The sequence below is a fragment of the Podarcis cretensis genome (genome assembly GCF_951804945.1).
Source record: "Podarcis cretensis genome assembly, chromosome: 16".
Classification (NCBI taxonomy): Eukaryota; Metazoa; Chordata; class Lepidosauria; order Squamata; family Lacertidae; genus Podarcis; species Podarcis cretensis.
In genome coordinates, this window is record NC_137186.1 from 6,336,333 (window position 1) to 6,341,640 (window position 5,308).

A 5,308-nucleotide genomic window follows, 5' to 3' on the forward strand; every position below is an offset into this window, starting at 1 on the left:
GCTATGCCGTGCAGGGCACCCAAGATGGACAGGTCATAGTGGAGAGTTTTGACCAAACGTGATCCTCCTGGAGCAGGAACCGGCAAGCCACTCCAGTATCCCTGCCAAGAAAACTCCATGGACAAAGACAACAGGCATCACCAAGCCAACAAAGGTCCATATAGTTAAAGCTATGGTTTTCCCAGTAGTGATGGATGGAAGTGAGAGCTGGACCGTAAAGAAGGCTGATCGCCAAAGAATTGATGCTTTTGAATTCTGGTGCTGGAGGAGACTCTTGAGAGTCCCATGGACTGCAAGAAGATCAAACCTATCCATTCTGAAGGAAATCAGCCCTGAGTCCTCACTGGAAGGACAGATCCTGAAGCTGAGGCTCCAAGACTTTGGCCACCTGATGAGAAGAGAAGACTCCCTGGAAAAGACCCTGATGTTGGGAAAGATGGAGGGCACAAGGAGAAGGGGACGACAGAGGACGAGATGGTTGGACAGTGTTCTCGAAGCTACCAGCATGAGCTACCAGCGGGAGGCAGTGGAAGACAGGAGTGCCTGGCGGGCTCTGGTCCATGGGGTCACGAAGAGTCGGACATGACTAAACGACTAAACAACAACAGTGTAGGAGGAGTAACAGCTGTGATGTTGAATTGGGTCCTTCAGACCAGCTTAGTTGCCCATAGACTGCAATCCAGGGATAGCCAACCAACCAGGTTCTCTCAAGATGTTGTTGGACTCCCAGTTCTCATCAGGTGCAGCCAATGTGGCCGATGGTCTGGCAATGTCTGGAGGGTGCCATTTTGGCTACTTTTGAGGCGCACACTTACTTACCTGGGAGGAAGTCCCATTGAATCCAACAAGACTTACTTCTCTCAGGCAGGATTGTTCTGTTGGGTCTAGAGGGTGGAAGGATCTGTCAACTCTGTTTCTCTCCGTTTCTATTGATTTGCAACTTTAAATCCAGTTCTCCACATTTCCACAGTCATTCTCAACCTTCTCAGTAGTGGCACCTACCCTGTGGAATGCCTTCCCATCAGATGTCAAAGAAATAAACAATGATCTGACTTTTAGTAGGCATCTGAAGACTGCCCTGTTTAGGGAAGTTTTTAATGACTGATGTTTTACTCTATTTTTAATCTTTTGTTGGAAGCCACCCAGAGTGGCTGGGGAAACCCAGCCAGATGGGCGGGATATATATATAATTAACAGATATTTTTTCAAATCCCCATGAAAATTCAACAGCATTTTAGGGAAAATTTTTCCTAACGAACATATATTTTGTGCACAGTTTTGACTTAACATTTTTGCAAACTTTTCCTCGTCATTTAATGCATTTTGTATTTTATTTTCACTAATATAGTCATTTTTTTACGCAGGTTTCCCCCTTGTATATGTGCTTTTGGAAACATCGTTTGGGGAACTGCATCATAAAATTTGGACAACTGCAAATTTCAAAGCACAGTTGTGCTTTGGTTTGGTTTGCGCATTGTTTCAGAAAATGCAAAGTTTATGGGTTTGGCTTTAAATGAAAACTGAATCAAGTTTCTCTCCCCTCCTTAGTTAAGTCCCATTTATTTCAGCGGGACTTAAGTCACGATTAACTTTTCATTCTGAATTCTCCTCCTCTTCCTTCTAAATTCGACATGACCCCGGAGTATTTCAAATTTTGATATGGGCACACTGCGGACGTGGAGTAGAGACCGTTAGAGTGATGGACTTCCACAAACCCCAAAGAAATAACAGATAGAACCACAAGGTTCTTCCTCTAGGCCAGGGTTTCCCAAACTTGGGTCTCCGGCACTTTTTGGACTACAACTCCCATCATCCCTAGTTAACAGGACCAACGGTCAGGGATGATGGAGTTGTAGTCCAAAAAAAAGTTGGGACACCCAAGTTTGGGAAACCCTGTTCTATTCCTTCCAACCTGCTAATTTTGCTTACACGTTGCTGGCCTTTGCTGGTATCAAAACTCAGGTTACCTAAGTTGCTCTCCGAACTGTTTTCCAGATTTGGGATCAAACATAAACTCTGTCAGTGAATCTTCCCTGCGCCCAGAAAATTGCAACTTTAATTGGTCCTGCACGTCAACAGAAGTCTGTAGGCAGCCAGCAATTTTCAGCGGTTCCAGCTACCAATGGAATGGAGACGGCGCCATCTGCTGGGAAGGCTCCCTCAAACTGCTTTTGAACTCCCAGTTGTTGGAGCATGGCTCTCATTAGTAGAATGCAACATTTGTAAACTCCTTAACTCATTGCACATCAGATAGGCATTCCAGGTCCCTGTCATTTTCCTGGACTTTCTAGACCTTCCCAATGAGCCTTTTAATCCCAGTCTGTTTTTTAATGACTGGTGTTTTAATGTATTTTTAATCTCCTGTTGGAAGCCACCCAGAGTGGCTGGAGAAACCCAGCCAGATGGGCGGGATATAAGTATAAGTAATACATTATTATCATTATCATTATCATTATTATCATTATTACAGTGGATGCTCGGGTTGCGAACGTGATCTGTGTGGGAGGCACGTTCACAACCCACAGTGCCGCATCTACGCACACGCGGGTCACGATCTGGCACTTCTGCACATGGGTAAAGCGCAATTTAGTGTTTCTGCACATGCGCGAGTGCTGAAACCCAGAGGTAACCCGTTCCGGTACTTCCGGGTTCGGCACGGTGCGCAACCCGAAAACTTGTAACCTGAAGTGTCTGTAACCTGAGGTATGATTGTATTATTGTAAATTGCTTCTACATATGGAATTGTTTTCGATTGCTTCTGTTGTTGATCTCTCTCCCCCCCCCCCCCCGTGGAACTGCTCTGAGATATTTTATGAGACGTGATTCATAAACGGAATAAATGGCTCCTTACCTCTCTCGCTCTGGCCTAGCCACTGTGATCCACGTGACGGTCACCTCCAGACTTGATTATTGTAACTCACTCTACGTGGGGCTACCCAGAAACTCCAGCGGGTGCAGAATGCCGCTGCAACACTCCTTACGGGGTCTTTGCCGCAGGATCACATTCACCCAATGCTATACCAACTGCACTGGCTCCTGGTGGAGTACAGGATCAGATTTAAGGTGCTGGTTTTAACCTTTAAAGCCCTATACTGCCTAAGACCCTCGTACCTACAGGACCGCCTCTCCACGGAGGACCTTAGGGTCTTCAAACAAAAACATCTTGGAGATCCAGGGCCACAGGGAGGTTAGGCTGGCCTCAACCAGAGCCAGGGCTTTTTCGGCCGTGGCCCTGATCTGGTGGAATGCTCTGTCACAAGAGACTAGGGCCCTGTGGGACTTGACATCTTTCCGCAGGGCTTGCATGACAGAGTTGTTCCATCAGGCTTTGGCCAAGGCACAGTCTGACCCCCTCCTTCTGTAACCCTCATAAAACTCTAGCCCAATGGTAGCCATTAATTTGACTCTGAATTTATTTTAGAATGAATTGATTTTAGAATGCATTTCAATTAATTGATTGTGATTTTATGTAAACTGTGTTATTTTTACTGCTGTTAGCTGCTCTGAGCCCAGCTTCGGCTGGGAAGGGTGGGATATTAATAATAATAATAATAATAATAATAATAATAATAATAATAATAATTACTGAAAAAACGGCCAAGCAAATTAAAAACAACAACATTCCTGAGATGTTGGGTCTGGAGTTAGGAATCAAGCCTATAATTTATAGAGATGTTTGTCGCATCGTCCCCAAGTTCCTTCAGTAGAAGAGCTTTAAAATAAAAACATAAATGCTGAACATACAGGTGTAACAAATACAGGACCCCACAAAGCTGTTGCATTAGTGCCGGGATTTATGCTTAGAATCATAGAACTGTAGAGCTGAAGGAGACCACAAAGGGTTATCTGGACCAACCCCTTGCAATGCAGGAATCGCAGCTAAAGAATCCCTGACAGATGACCGTCCAACCTCTGCTTAGAAACCCCCAAGGAAGGAGAGTCCAGCACCTTCCAAGAGACTCCAAATTTCGCCGTCAAACAGCTCTTAGAAAGTTCTTCGCGATGTTTAGTCAGAATCTCCTTTCTCGCAGTTTGAACCCATTGGTTTGGGTCCTACGCTCTGGAGCAACAGAAAACAAGCTTGTTCCATCTTCCACGTGGCAGCCCTTGTGGGCACCTGAAGGTGGCTCTCCTGGTCTGCCCCACGGAGGACCTTAAGGTCCACAAATGACAACACTTTGGAGGTCCCAAGTCGCAAGGTGGTTAGATTGGTCTCAACTAGGGCCAGGGCCTTTTCAGTACTGGCCCCAACTTGGTGGAATGCTCTGTCACAAGAGACTAGGGCCCTGCGGGACTTGACATCTTTCCGCAGGGCCTGCAAGATGGAGCTGTTCTGCCTGGCCTTTCGTTTGGACTCAGTCTGACCCTTATGTTTCCCTCCCCTTATGGTTTTGATCTATGGGCTACTTTTAAAATGAGGTTGCATTTTAAATTGCATTTTAACTTGTATTTTAAATTGGGTCCCCCCCCCCCCACATTATGTTTTTACTGTAATTTTACTGGTGTTAGCTGCCCTGAGCTTGGCTCTGGCTGGGGAGGGCGGGGTATAAATAACATTATTCATTATTATTATTATTAATTATTATCCTATCATGTCTGAGTTTTTTCTTCTCCAGGCTAAACATGCCTGACTCCTTCAATTGCTCATCACATGGTTGCACAACCGTACTTCTGCCCTCTCCTCTCCCTGCCCCTTCCCCAAATCTGCCCCATTTCCCATAATCTACGCGTTATTATTATTTATTTTTGCAAACATGGTTTGGTCAGAGAACCGCATTGCAAAATTCAGAGAAGCGCGAATCCCAAAGGACGGCTGCGTCTTGCTCCGTAAAGGGCCGTTCACCTTCAAACGAGAACCAAATCGAATTCTTTCCCCATCCCTGGTGAGGAGAGAGGCTGCAGCACTAATAGAGACTGGGCCAAATGCTTGCACGCCACTAGTCACGAATGGCAGGTCTGCCGTCCTCGCTGGATCTTTACCCATGTGATGGAATCTTTCTGTTGCTCCATCTGCTCTGATCTTTTTTTAGAAAACTCGCCCCCCCTCTGGTCCCTTCCCGGGCTGTTTCCTGTTTTAAACACACAGACTCCCCCCCAGCTCAAGCTCCCATTTACAGATGCCAGTTTTCAGAACAGGTGCTTCTGTCCCTTGATTTATCTCTGGTGCCCCCCGGCTCCTCTGCAAAGATTAGCCAAGAGGGGGTGACAGTACTGTATCTGCGTGTCCAGAGAGGGTGTGTCAGATGGGTCTAATGACAGCATTTTCCACCCCCCATCGCTCCTTGTCTTTTCCTTTGCCTGGTGCTGT